The following is a 15545-nucleotide window of genomic DNA, read 5'->3' as shown; positions in this document are numbered from 1 at the left end:
GGTACATAGCATCACTTATCATAAGGGAAATGCAAATCAAAACCACAGTGAGGTATCACCTCTTACTCATTAGGATGGCAACTATTAAAAACAAAAAACAAAAACAAAAAAATAACTAGTGTTGGCAATGATGTGGAGAAATTAGAACCCTTTTGAATTGTTGGGAATGTAAAATGGGTTTCCACTATGGAAAACAGTATGGTGGTCCCTCAAAAAACTTTAAACCAGCAATTCTTCTGGATGTATACCCAAAGAATTAAAAACAGGGACTTAAATATTTGGACACTCATGTTCATAGCAGCATTATTCTAAATAACTGAAAGGTGGAAGAAAACTAAGTGTCCATCACAGGATGAATGGATAAACAAAATGTGGTATATACATACAGTGGAATACTATTCAGCCTTAAAAAATGAAGGAAATGCCAATACATGCTATAACGTGGGTGAACGTTGAGGACGTTATGCTAAATAAGCCAATCACAAAAAAAAGACAAATACTTTATGGTTCTGCTTAAATGAGGTACCAAAAGTAGTCAGAGTCATAGAGATAGAAAGTAGAATGGTGGTTGCCAGGTGGTGGGGTAGGGAAAAATGAAGAGTTTAATGGATATGGAGTTTTGGTTTTGTGAGATAAAAAGAGTTCTTGACATTGGACCCTACTGAACTGTACACTTAAAAATGGTTAAGATGGGCCAGGTGTGGTGGCTCACGCCTGTAATCCCAGCACTTTGGGAGGCCAAGGCAGGCAGATCACCTGAGGTCAGGAGTTCAAGACCAGCCTGGCCAACATGGTGAAACCCCGTGTTTACTAAAAATACAGAAATTAGCTGGGTGTGGTGGCAGGTGCCTGTAATCCCAGCTACTCGGGAGGCTGAGGAGGAGAATCACTTGAACCCAGGAGGCGGAGTTTGCAGTGAGCCGAGATCGCGCCATTGCACTCCAGCCTGGACGCCAAGAGCTAGACTTCGTCTCAAAGAAAAGGGGGGGTTAGATGGTCAATTTTATGAGTATCTTACCACAATTTTTTAAATAAATAAATATTTCAGCCCCTCCAAATTTTTATTAGGCCAAACCAATTATTTGTACATTAGTATATTCAACTAATGTAGACTCCATTAAAAAAAAGTTTTCTCTTTTTTAAACTTCATAATTTAGGAACATTTCATTGTGAATTTTTCTGCAGTAGCAGTGATGAGTTCCTGCAATCATTCTATCAACTAATGTGATTTAGTAGAATATACACATATGGGCTTAAACAGTAATTGATTTTTATTTAACAGTTTTAGAAAAATCCCTCTGTCATATGATAACTGTTTAACATCAGAGGAATTGCCAGACTGTTTTTCAAAGAGGCTACACTGAAAAATGCTTTCCTGATGAAGATTCATTGTTGCTATAGCACTCTTTAAAGTGGTTTTTCACAATAAGCACAAGTCAAAATGTTATTAGAGTCAAAATGTCTGACATTCCATCATCCCATTTTTCCCCTTCCTGGTTAAATCCTACTAATCCTTTAATGCTTATAGATGCCACCTCTTCTAAGGAGTCTTCCCGAATTTCTCAGCTAAAATTAATAACTCCCTTCCTTCTGGGAACTTTCAGGGATTGGTAGGACTTAAACAGAAAAGGGAAACAGTTACCATATGACTCAGCAATTCCACTCCTAGGTAGAATGAAATTCAGTATTCAAGAGAAAAGAAAATACAATGTCACACAAAAATGTGTACATGAATTTTCTTAGCATCATTATTCATAACAGCCAAAAAGTTGAAGCAACCCCAGTGTCCATCAACTGGTGAAAGGATGAATGAAACCTGATGTATCCATAGCATGGAATATTACTCAGCAATAAGATGAAATGAAGTACTGCTAAATGTAGCAACATGGATGAAGCTTGAAAACATCATGCTCAGTAAAGAAGCTAGTCACAAAAAAACACATATTCTATGATTCAATTGATATAAAACATCTGGAATAAGCAAAATCTACAGAGACAGAAAGTAGGTTAGTGGTTGGCTAGGGCTGAGGGACTGGAGAGAAATGGGCAGTGACTGCTAGTGGATATGAGGTTTCTTTTGGAGGTGATGAAAATGTTCTAAAATTGACTGTGGCGATAGTTTCACAAACTGAATATACTAAAAGCTATGGATTTGTACACTTAAAATGAGATATGATATGTGTATGATATGATATGTGAATTATATCTCAATAAAGCAGGCTTTTCCATTTTAATGTTATTTGTTTTGTGTGTGTGTGAGATGCAGGTGTCACTGTTTGCCCAGGCTGTTCTCAAACTCTCAGGTTCAAGCAATCCGCTCACCTCAGCCTCCCAAGTAGCTGGGACCACAGGCACATACCACTGTGCCTGGCTCCTAATAAAGCTTTTTTAAAAAAGCATTTTCTGACAAAATTCCCCTAAACTAATATAATTCCTGGGCAAATTCATTTTTTAATTTAGCAAATACCTGCTTATGGTAATATCTTGTTTTATCTATTTCACTTTATTATGCTTTGCAGATACTGCATTTTTTTTAATTGAAGATTTGTGGCACCTCTACACCAAGCAAGTCTGTCAGTGCTGTTTTTCCTTGTTTTTTTTGGTGTGTGTGTGTGTGTGTGTCTGTGTGTGTGTGTGTGTGTGAGAGAGAGAGAGAGAGGGAGAATGAGAAAGAAAGAAACAGGGTCCCACTCTCTATCACCCAGGCTGCAGTGCGATGATGCATTCATGGTTCACTGCAGCCTTGAACTCCTAGGCTCAAGCAGTTATCCTGAGTAGCTGAGACTACAGGTGGATGCCACCACCCCCAGATAATTTTTAATTTTTCTGTAGAGACAAGGTCTTGCTATGTTGCCTGGGCTGGTCTCAAGCACTTGGCCTCAAGCCATCCTCTCACCTAAGCCTCCCAAAGTGCTGAGATTTCAAGTGTGAGCCACCGTGCCTGGCTCAGTGCTATTTTTCCAACAGCGTGAGCTCACTTCATATCTCTAGGTCACTTTTTGGTAGTTTTTGCAACATTTCAAACTTTTTCATTATTGTTATAGCTCTTATGATGATCTGTAATTAGGGATCTTTGAAGTTACTGTTGTAATTGTTTTGGGGAGCCATGAACTGCAGCCAGAGAAGGTGGCGAACTTAGTGTTGAGTGTGCTCTGACTGCTCTACTCACTGGCCATTCCCTCATCTCCCTTCCCCTTCTGGGACCTCCCTATTCCCAGAGACAAAACAATATTAAAATTAGGCTAATTAACCCTACAATGGCCTCTAAATGTTCAAGTGAAAGGAAGAGTTGCACGTCTCTCACTTTAAGTTAAAAGCTAGCAATGTTTAAGCTTAGTGAGGAAGGCATGTTGATAGCTGAGAAAGGCCAAAAGCTAGGCCTCTTGCACTGAACATTTAGCCAAGCTCTGAATGCAAAGGAAAAGTTGTAGAAGGAAATTAAAAGTGCTACTCCAGTGAACACATGAATGATAAGAAAGTGAAACAGCCTTATTGCTGATATGGAGAAAATTTTAGTGGTTGGACAGAAGGTCACTCCAGCCACAATATTCCCTTAAACCAAAGCCTACTCCCTAACTCTCCTCAGTTCTATGAAGTCTAAGAGGTGAGGGAAGTGCAAAAGAAAAGTTTGAAGCTAGTATAGGTTGATTCACAGGGTTTAAGGAAAGAAGCCATTTCCATAACATAAAAACCGCAAGGTGAAGCAGCAATTGCTAAAGTAAGAGCGCAGCAACTTATCCAGAAGATCTAGCTAAGATCATTGATGAAGGGGGCTATGCTAAACAACAGATTTTCAACGTAGACAAAACAACCTTCTATTGGAAGGAGATGCCATCTAAGACTTTCGTAGCTAGAGAGAAGTCAATGCCTGACTTCAGAACTTCAAATGACAGGCTCACTCTCTTGTTAGGAGCTAATGCAGCTAGTGACTTTCAGTTGAAGCCAGTGGTCACTTATCAATGTGAAAATCCTAGGGTCCTTAAGAGTGATGCTAAGTCTACTCTGCCTGTGCTCTATAAGTAGAAGAACAAAGCCTGGATGACAGCACATCTATTTACAGCATAGTTTACTGAATATTTTAAGCCCACTGTTGAGACCTACTGCTCAGAAAAAAAAAAGATTCCTTTCAAAATATTACTGCTCATTAGCAATACACCCAGTCCCCAAGAGCTCTAATGAACATGTACAAGATAAATATTGTTTTCATGCCTGCTAAAACAGCATTCATTCTGTACCTTGTGAATCAAAAAGTAATTTCGACTTTCAAGTCTTGTTATTTAAGAAATACGTTTTGTAAGGCTGTTGCTGCCTTAGATAGTGATTCCTCTGATGGACCTGAGTAAATTAAATTGAAAACCTTCTGGAAAGGATTTACCATTCTAGATGCCATTAAGCACGTTTGTGATTTATGGGAGGAGGTCAAAATACCAACATTAACAGGAGTTTGGAAGAAGTTGATTTCAGTCCTCATGGATGACTTTGAGGGAGTCAAGACTTCACTGGCTGCAGATGTGGTGAAAATAGCAAGGGAAAAAGAATTAGAAGTGGAGCCTGAAGATGTGACTGAGTTGCTGCAATCTCATGATTAAAATTCGAATGGACAATGAGGTGCTTCTCTACATATGAGCAAAAAAAGTGGTTTATTGAGATGGTATCTATTCCTAGTGAAGATACTGTGCAAATTGTTAAACTCACAGCAAAGGATTTAGAATAGTTCATAAACCATAAGCTTAATAAAGCAGCAGGGTTTGGGAGGATTTTTAATTTTGAAAGAAGTTCTACTGTGAGTAAAATGCTGTCAAACATCACATGCTACAGAGAAATATTTTATGAAAGGAAGAGCCTATTGATGCAGCAAACTTCCTTGTTCTCTTATTTTAAGAAATTGCCACAGCCACCCCAACCCTTAACAACCACCACCCTGTTAGTCAGCAACCATCAACATCAAGGTTTGCTACCAACAAAAAGATTACTACTCACTGAAAGCTGAGATGATTGTTGGCATTTTTTAGTAATAACATATTTTTAAATTAAGGTATATACATTTTTTAGACATAATGCCGTTATACACTTAATAGACTACAGTATAGTATAGACATAGCTTCTTTATGCACTGGGAAACCAGACATTGAATGTGACTCACTTTATTGTGATATTTGCTTCACTGTGGTGGTCTGGAAGTGAACCCATAATATCCCTGAGGTATGCCTGTATTCCAGGCCATTGAACTATTTATATTATTCTTCACTGTAATTTTTTTACATTATGAGATTATTTTTTAGTGTTTATTCTATTATCTGCACAAAGTATAAAGATTGTAATATCTATCTTAATTTGTATTCTGTCATAATATATATAGTGGCTGTAATTTTTATTAAATTCAGTTTTTCAGGACTAGATTTTACATATCTAAATTCTGTTAAGAATTCTTAACTTTTTTGTGGCAATTTATAATCAAGAGCAAATGCTATCATGTGTCATTTTAGCCAGTGAGTTTTATGTTTGTTATTACTACCAATAATAATCATCCTGGATTGGATAAAAGACTTAACAGAATTTTTTTCTTTCTTAAGCAAATCCAAGAGAGAATTTTGAGCATTGCCCTCCAGCTCTGTAGCAGGGTTCAGGCAGCAAAGATCTTCAGGGTAGAAATGTCCTGCTTTGGGGTAGGACAGAAACAGACTTGATAAGCACATGAACAGATACATTGCAGAGAATATGGTGGCTGAGTGGGGGAGCAGAGTAGAGCATATTTGAGGGATGCAGTGAAGGACAAGACTGGAAAGGTCCATTGGGAACCAGAATTTGGCAGGCCTTGGATGCCATCACATGAAGACTGGATTTTATTCTTTAGGTAATATGATTTGCCTGATAAGCTTTTTCCTGATAAGCATACAAAATGTGGAAAATATATAAAATTAGAAGAAAATGTTATCTATCAGAGGTAATCACTGCTAATATCTTAGAGTATAGCTTTCCAGTTTCGTCCATTTTGTGTTTTACACAGTTGAAACCAAATTACATACATAATTTTTTATCCTGCCCTTTTTTTTTTTTTTTTTTTTTTTTGAGACAGGGTCTCACTCTGTCATCCAGGCTGGCGTGCAGTGGCACAGTCATAGCTCACTGCACCCTTGACCTCCCCGGGCTTAGGTGATCCTCCTGAGTAGCTAGGACTACAGGTGCACACCACCACACCTGCTAATATTGTATTTTTTGGTAGAGATGGAGTTTCGCCACATTGTCCAGGCTGGTCTTGAACTCCTGAGCTCAAGCAGTCCACCTACCTCGACCTCCCAAAGTGCTGGGATAGGAATGAGCCATCGTGTCCAACCCTCCTGCTTTTTTTTTTTTTTTTAACTGAACATTGTAATATAAGCATGTCCCATGTTACTGAAAACTTTAGTATATTTATTTCAATAATACTATGCATATTCTTTAATGGATGGAGTGTAAATTAAGTAACAGTTCTTCTGTTTTGGTTATTACTGTTGTTTCCTATGTATTCCCTTTATTGCTAATTCTGAGCTGTTAAACATTTGAGTGTAAGAAGCAAGCAAGGTGTATATGACAGTATATGGTAAGTGGCTGAAAGTTTAAGTCTGAAAACAGACATGAACTGTTAGGATTGCAGAATAGTTAGGATCGCAGACCTAGATTTTGAGATAATCCACTGGTACAAGATAATAAAGCCAATGATAGTATGCAGAACAAAACACAAGGGCCAGAGGACAGAACCTTGGTAGAAAAAGACCTAACTGGGGCCAATGAGACCAAACATTGAGGAGGTATGTGGTATCACAGAAGCTAACTATGGAAAGTACATTAGAGGACAGGGTGTTCAGCTCTGCCATAGTGTGGAGAGATGCGGTAATATGAGAAATGCTCTGTTTATTTGGCAATCGGCAAGTCTTCAGTGAATTCTGAGAGAAAAGTTTCAATGGAGTGTAGGAACAGAAACCAGGTTTCAAGGGGTTAGAGAGCAAGCAGGTGGTGAAGGAGCAGAAGCGTGGAGTGTAACTTCTTTTAGAAGCCTTGTTAATGAAGAAAAGGAGAAAAATGCAGTTGGGTAAAAGAGACAAGAATAAACAGCAATATTTTATTTATTTTTAGGAGAGAGACTTCAACATGATTATACGTTGAGGCAAAGGATTAGTGTAAATGAAAATAGGGATACAAATATTAAAAACAAACTCATGATTGAGAGTCTGTATGCTTTCTTAAAAAATATTTTTTTTCTGTCTTAAAACCTGATTACTAGTTTAAGAAGAAATTCCCAGACTTTTCCTAATCAAATGCTGTTTCCAAGCATTGTGGCTTAAAAACTGGCTTATACCCAAGACTTATTTTATCTTACTGAAATGAGGAACTACCTATAGTATCGATTTTGGACTTTTGCATGTTTGCTTTGTTTTATTTAAGTGAGTCATCGCTAGCATAGCATGAGAATAAACGCATTTAGTGACATTTTATTTCTAGTTAACATTTTCTGTATTTCCTTGTTTGCAGATTACAACCACCTTTCAATGGCAATTTCTGAGAATTCTCTAGTGCTGGTGTCTAAACATGGTTATTAACATTTTGTCTGCTATTGTTACCTTTTTGAGGCCAGTTCAGGTTACCATAAGGTTTTGTATTGTTAAAGTATCACGTCTGTGTACCATCCCAGGCATCTTTGTGGTTAGGAAATGACTTACAGGAAGTGCACCTGAATATCTTATGTGGACAGTTCTGTGGGCATCACTATTTCCTTTATGTATGAGGCAGAAATACATAGAAATAGCTTTAGAAATAGCCTCAGGAAGTAGTTAGAAAAGATTATTCGTAGTCCTTCCAAAAAAAGGTAATTGGTTGCAAGATTTTGCTTTAAGCTAAATTAATAATCTTATAAGCAATCATAAATTACCTTTATGATTTCTGTTAATAGAAAAGTAAACAAAATCATCAAACTAGTAATACAGATAATGTGCATTTGTAATTATACACAGTTGAAAACTGTAACTTCTGTCATTGTGCTAATCAAGTGTAAGCCTTCCTGAAGCAACTAGGAACTCAGTAATAACTGCAATATTAGCTCTTACTGTTTGCTCATTCAAGAAACTGAAAATTATTACCAACTGGTAGTAAGTCAAAATGAATTTAAGAGCTATTTTTGCTAAGATAACTTATATAAACCCTAGCTGCCACATGACTCTCTGCTGGTACTGTATTGCCTTCAAAGGAACATCAATTGGCATTCAAAATAATTAAGAAGCTATTTTAACTGTTTGTTAGAGTTTCTCTAACTCACCTACCCTGCTCCCTCTGGAGTTTCCTTCTATGTGAGGAGTGGTGTCAGATAGGTCAAGTAACACAATATAAGGCATAAACATGAAGTCTGTTTACACTAGCTGTAATCAATATCAACAGGAGATACCACAGCAGGTCTGTGCCACTCAAGGAAGGTCCCAGCATGTATGCTCACTACAGTCCTTTTATATACAGCCATCTATAATCTCATCCTTTTACCAATGCATATGATCCCTTCCATCTCCTCCCCAGACCTTCCTTCAAAGTAGAGCTATATTAATAGTGGGCTCTGCTGCTGTGCCTTTGATTATAAGTTACTTCATCCGCATAAGTTCTGAATTATTGTAATATCATTAGTATAAGGATAAGCAAGACAACCAGAGCAGAGCCTTCATGGTACAGTTTGTAGTAACTCTTTGTGCTGTTTTTTCATACCCTGGCCATGTCGTTGGCTCATTTCTCTCTTGATCTCAAGAATGTAAACACCCTGCCATCTTCTTACCTATATTTCCAAGTATGTCTTGGTGACCCGAACATATTCTTTTGAACTTACTGCTTAATATTCCTGTTCCAGAAAACTGATACATTTTCCTCCTCTGATATTATAGAGTTCCCTTTTGATAATTATACTTGCGAAAATACCAGTGGAGGAATACTTTCATAATATGTAGCAATATTTTTCACAGTACTGGAGGATGGCAAAATTAATAATAATACATAGCAAAAATTTCATTAAACTCCTATTTCCCTTACTCTCAGTAGCTTTCATTTGCAAGGCAGCTACTCCAGACATGCATGCAGAAGACTCTAGGAGTTTATAGGAACCAGAGAATCATTTTACCCAAGGACTCAGGAAATGCATCATAGGAAAAGCTTTTGAGCAATGTCTTGAATTATAACACTTGGTGGTTTACGCAGAGGGGTGTGTGTGTGTGTGTGTGTGTAATGCCATTTAATTTAGTAAGTTTTTATAAGCATTTTAGATTCAGACAACATATGTTTACCAATTTGTACCTGACTGTAAAACATTTCATAAGAGGAAATTTATACAGAGGAAAATAATTACAGATTACTTTCAACATCCCTTCAGTGTTGAAATTAAACTTGAGCTCAGATCTGCTGAGTCTAAAATTTGTTCCCTCCTCTTTTTACCATGTGGGTGAGGCTGGATACTAGGAAAGGATAAGAAGACATTTGGGAGGGCATCCTAAAGGATGGGAAAACCACGAAGGCAGACATGCAGGTGCATAGTGCCAGAGCAGAAAATAGTGAAGAACTGTAGGGGCGCAAATTTGAGAGGTTGAAGGAAGAAGATTGAATACTAGCTGAAGAGTTTGGTTTTTCATGTACATACATAAGAAGCCATAAATTTATTGATCTGGAAACTGGCTGATTGGAGCTGTAATTGAAGAAACTGTTTACAACTATTATTTTCCCACATCTTTTTAGAATGTTTAGAAAGAATAAAAAGTCTTTTTGTTAAAAAGTAAAGTCTCTTTGGAAGAACAAGTAACCTACTAATTTGGTTTCTTGCCTTTTCTTGATTTGTTATTTAAATTTCCTACACAACACCAATGTACCTTTTCCTGTTTCTTAACATCTAACTTGTAATTCATTTTTCATTTCTTCAAGTGTTTTATTCAGAAAGGGTACCTGGGTGATAGTTTTTTGCCTAAGAGTTATCTTTCTTTCTCCTTCCTACACAGTGCTTAGTTTGGGCTGGGTGTAGAATCCATAGTTCATATCAACTTCTGGGTTTTGTGAAGTTATTTATTCCCTGTGTCCTTGTTTTTAAGAGTTGTGGAGAACATATTTTCATTTCTATGTGCATAATCTGATTTTGAATAGACTGTTTTTTAGAGCAGTTTTAGCATCACAGAGAAATTGAGTGGAAGGTACAGAAATGTCTCCTATACCTCCTGTCCCCACATACACACAGTATCCCCCAGCTATTAATATTCCTAACCAGAGTGGCGCATTTGTTACAGTTGATGAACCTTCCTTGACGCAGCATCATCTAAAGTACTTTAAAGTTTACATTAGGCTTCACACTTGGTGTTGTCCATTCTGTGTTTTGACAAATGTATAATGACATGTACCCACCATCATAGCATCATACAGAGAAGTTTCACTGCCCTAAAAATCCTCTGTGCTCCACTTGTTCATCCTTCCTACTCCCAACCCCTGGCAATCACTGATTCTTTTCTATCTGCACAGTTTTGCCTTTTCCAGTATGTCATAGTTCATAAGCTAATTTTAATTTCCTATATCCTTGCAGGATTTTTACCTTATCAGTAGGAAAATTTTGTGTAGCTTTCATCAAATTTCCCAGTCTATGATGTGTATTCTGAAATTTTCAGTATGAAGTCTTTCCTTAAATTAATCTAGGAATGTTTTTTTCTCCTGTTATTTCATTTTTACTGTGTCCTCTGCATCTGTATTGTTCTTTCTAGAAAGTGGAGAGGTGGTGCTATGTAGAATTTGCATAGTTAGAGCAAAATAAATTTTGTGAGTTTGACTTTTTTAGGTTCCACATGTAAGTGAGATTATGTGGTATTTGTCTTTCTGTGCTGGGGTTATTTCACTTAGCATAATATCCTCCAGGTTCATCTATGTTGTCACAAATGGCAGGATTTCCTTCTTTTTTAAGGCTGAATAATATTCCATTTATGTATATACACCCCACATTTTCTTTATCCATTCATCTGTTGATGGACATTTACATTGTTTCCATATTTTGTCTCTTGTGATTAATGATGAAATGAGCATGGGGGTGCAGATATCTCTTCAAAAACCTAATGTAATTTCCTTTGGATATATACCCAGTTGTGGAATTGCTGGGTTATATCATGGTTCTATTTTTTATTTTTTGAGGAATATCCATACTGTTTTCCAAACTGTACCAATTGACATTCTCACCAGCAGTGTGCAAGGGTTCCCTTTTCTCCATGTCCTCACCAACACTTTGTCTTTTGTCTTTTTGATAATATCCATTGTAATTGATAGGAGTGTTAACTCATTGCGGTTTTGATTTGCATTTCTCTGATGATTAATGATGTTGAGCATCTTTTCACATACTTCTTGGCCATTTGTATGTCTTCTTTTTTTATTGTAAATTGACAATTTGTAATTGTGTAAGTTTATGGTATAAAAAGAGATGTCATAATTTATGAATACAATGTGGAATAAACTAGTTAATGTATTCATCACCTCAGATACTTGATGTTTTTTGTGGTAACATTTGAAATTTATTCTCTTAGTGTTTGTCTTCTTTTGAGAAATCTCTATGTGGGTCCTTAGCCCATTTTTTAATCAGGTTATTTGATTTTTTTTTTTTTTTTTTTGCTATTGAGTTATATGAGTTTCTTACATATTTGGGATATTAACCCCTTATCAGCTATATGGTTTGTAAGATTTGTAAATATTTTCTCCCCTCTGTAGGGGACATACGTTCTTTAATGAAATTTTTCATCAAGACATCTGTCAGTCACTGAATAAAAATCCTGCATGAAGCTGTAAGACTTTTTGTAATATAGAAGATTATAAACAAGTATTCAGCAAGTATTCATTTGAGGACCTACTGTGTGCCAATTAGTGCTATGTTTTTATATGAAATTTCTCATTAGAACAGTTCTAGACAATGAACAGTTGTCTGCTGACAAAGTTCCCTGCATTAGAGCTCACTCTTTTCTTTTTGTCTCCTCATGGTGGAAGAGGAGCCTCTTCTCCTGTTCAGGGCCAGTCCCTCTAATTATCACCTGGATCCCATCCTCTGGCATTCTCAGGGATGGACCTCCTCTGGCACCATTATTCATACCCTCTCAAATCTTTTCTCCTCACTGTTAGTGCTGACAGATTCTTTACTATCAGCACTAAACCATGCTTAAGTCTCTTCTTGTATGTTAAAATGAAATCCTCACTTTATGCATATCCCCATTTGGCTGCCACCCTAATTTTCTCCACTTTATTACTAAAATATTTGAAATGTCTGTGTTCCCTGTCTCCACTCCTGATAGTAATCTGGCTTCCATCCCTCCTTTTACTGAAACTACACTCACTAGTGTTATTAGTGAATTCTTTATTGCTATTTTTTTTTTAGCCTTTATCTTACCTGACCTCTCTGCCACATTTGATAATTCAACAATTCTTTCTTTAAAGGTTTTCCCCTTGGCTTTGGTGACAGTGTAATATCCCTTGCTTCTCCCACTGTTCACGTGTTAGCCTCCTTTGCCTGTGCCCCTTCTTCTCCTATACCCTAAGTGTTCATGTTCCTTGGAGTTCCAAACTCTGCCCTCTTCCCTTTCTCCTCTCTCCTTGAATGGCCTTATCCATTCCCATAGCTTCAGTGACTATTTACATGCTGAGGTCTTTTGTCCTTTTTTTTTTTTTGAGACAAGATCTCGGTCTGTCACCCAGGCTGGAGTGCGGTGGTGCAGTCACGGCTCACTGCAGCCTCAAACTCCCAGGCTTAAGCAGTCCTCCCACCTCAGCCTCCCAAGAAGCTGGGATTATAGGTTTGAACCATCATGTACAGCCGGTCTTTTACATTTGTATTTTCAGCCCTTACCACCTTTGAGTTCTAGGTCTGTGTATCTGTCTGCCTCCTAGACATTTCCAAATAGGGGACCCACAGGCTCCTCAACCTCAAAATATCCAAAACTGGATTATCATTTCCCTCACTCCCTAATCCCACTAGCAAAATCAATGAGTGAATAAATAAGAAATAAATAAAACAAAATCTTCTTGTGTCCAGTTCTTCCCAATGAATTGATATTACTTTTCACCCATTTACTCAAGCCAAAAATATCTCTGATGTATGAGATGTTCATTTATCCTTAGTGTTGTAATTAAAAGTCACAATTTTATAGATCTCATTTATCCTTGGAGTATTAAAATACTTGTTTTTGCCTCTGTTCCCACAGGTTTCTTTTTTCTCAAGAGTCTGTATCTTTTAAGAAGTAGAAATCTTCATTAATATTGAAAAAAATCTTTCCTTATAAATTTGACCATTATTTCACTGTGGTGGGCAAATTGAGGTGGACTATATACATGCTTGATAATAACTTGTAACATTTATTATTGAGATACATTGTAAGCCAGGCACTGTTCTAAACTCTGTGTGTAATAATTCATTTGGTTTCCCCAAATTTCCATGAGTTGTAGAAATTGTTACATCCTGTTTCACAGAGGAGGAAATGCAGAATGCAGAGAGGTTAGGAACGTGTCCAACGTGACAGTTGGCAGGGAGCAGAGGCAGGATTTGAACACAAGCAGCCTGGCTCTGGATCCTTTAAGCTCTTAACCTCCATGCAATACTATCTGGCAAACAGTTTGCATTCTTCATAGCAGTTTCTTGTCACTGTTTTTTAAAAAGTTAAAAATACACTGAATTACCAAGACATGGCATAATTTTAAATGTGTACCTAGGGTATACATATGCAAGTTATTCTGAGAATAAGTAATGCATTTTGCTGGTACAGTAATTAGTCACAAAAAAATGGATCCATAATTTTCCTTTTATATTACTTTTATTTTTTAAAGACTTTCTAGATTTTCTTTGACTGGTTTGAAACACAAGGCCATAGCAACATTATCTTCTTCTGAGTCCTCTGCTTATTTTATGTCAGCAGCTGTATCACTTTATCTTAGAAATACTTGGGTTTTCACAGTATCAACACAAATCCTATTCTGTTGCTTTGTTTCTGGAAAGTGGTTAAGCAACTGTATAAAAGTCATAGGAAATTAATGACTCACATAACGGAAAGCATTTACTAATGTGACTTTTGTCTCAGATGCCAAGTAGTCTGAGTTTGTTTCCATGGTAACCCATCAGTATAACAAATGGTCGCAAACTAACTTTGCTACTTTTTTGGTTGTTTGTTTTGTTTGGACAGCTTTCTGACAGCTGTGTGTGTGCGTGTGTGTACACATTAAAGATTATCACACACACAAAAAAATCTGAGTAATTGCCTTAGTTGCACAAACAAAACCTTTTTTTAGAGAGATTGTTTGAGAATCCAAGGCTATTATTTTGATGTTACAAAACGAAAAAGATTACTTAACATATCTTTCTACTTCAATTCCTATTAAGAAAGGGCACAGTCATCAATTTTTAAGCCCATACATTTAAAAAATTCATTTATAATATTTGTTTATTTGAAATATATCAATCATAGGAGACTCTGCCAGAAACAAGGCAGAGAGAAAGGGAAATGAGGACGCTGTCTTGGGAGACTGAAGACTGAGTGAATGATGGAAGAAGTGGAGGCAGCCAGCTCTTCCCTGCCCCTCCCCGGGGGACAGTGCTCTAGGGTAGGGAAAAGAGGACACTGAGAAGGAAACCAAGGCAGGCCTGGTCATATGGGACACCGAGTTGCAGAGAGATTTCTAGAGGAGGTAATGACAAAACTAGATGCGTTAGAATTAAACTGGTGAGTGCAGGAAGTTGAAAGGAGAGTGGATGGAATAGAAGGGAAAGAAAAAATCATGAACAAAGGCATGCAAATGAGAAATAGTGTGAAGTAAATGGGAATGACAAACAGTATGAGACAGAAAGAAAGGGTCAAGAGATAAGACTAAAGACAGGCAGGGGCTTCATCATAAAGGGACCCCATTAAGGAGATTGAACCTAATCCTGTAAGAGGAAGCAGTGAAGGATTTTAAACAGAAATGACATTATCAAGTTTGTATTTTAAAAAGAGTTCTCTGGTAGCAATGAGGAAGATAGATCTAAGTGGGGACCATTAAGGAGGCTGTTGCCATGCTTCAGGAAAAAGATATTGAGAGTCTGAATTGTAGTGGTGCTAGACACAGGAAAGGGCTTGATTTACAAATAGTTAGGAAGTAACACAGGCAAGAATTGGTAGCTGGAACCAGTCATTTGTGGCCCATGCATGACTTCAGTTATTCGTTTGGTCAACAAATCTTTATTGTTTCCTGTGTCTGGCAAATAATGATTAGTGTTATGCTGTACTCTTTCCCACCTTCATCATTTCTGGATTTCTTCTCCATTAAGGATTCTTTGTTTGCACATCATGAGGTAATTAATAGACAGTTGACTTTGCACAGCTCTAGTTTATCCCAACATGATCTCTTGTCTTGGCTTATTTGACTTTCTTACTCACATAAGAACCTGTTTCAGAATCCTAGCACATTTGTCAGTCTACTACTTGGGAGGCAGTATCTATGTGTTTGGATAGGGGCTTATTGCCCAGGAAGTGAATCAGAGCTTATTTGTGTCTTCATTGGGTGGGACT

At 37.2% G+C, this 15545-nt stretch overlaps 1 protein-coding gene and 1 pseudogene across 2 annotated transcripts in view; both read left to right on the top strand.

The window, feature by feature from the left end:
• The window catches only part of EEIG2 (EEIG family member 2), an 81709-nt gene that overhangs the window by 13648 nt on the left and 52516 nt on the right, over positions 1-15545 (top strand). The window lies entirely within an intron of this gene.
• Positions 1059-5295, top strand: LOC134760501 (tigger transposable element-derived protein 1-like; annotated as a pseudogene).

Source organism: Pongo abelii, chromosome 1, assembly GCF_028885655.2.
Source record: "Pongo abelii isolate AG06213 chromosome 1, NHGRI_mPonAbe1-v2.0_pri, whole genome shotgun sequence".
In the NCBI taxonomy this organism is placed as follows: domain Eukaryota; kingdom Metazoa; phylum Chordata; class Mammalia; order Primates; family Hominidae; genus Pongo; species Pongo abelii.
This window is presented reverse-complemented; position numbering and strand designations above follow the sequence as displayed.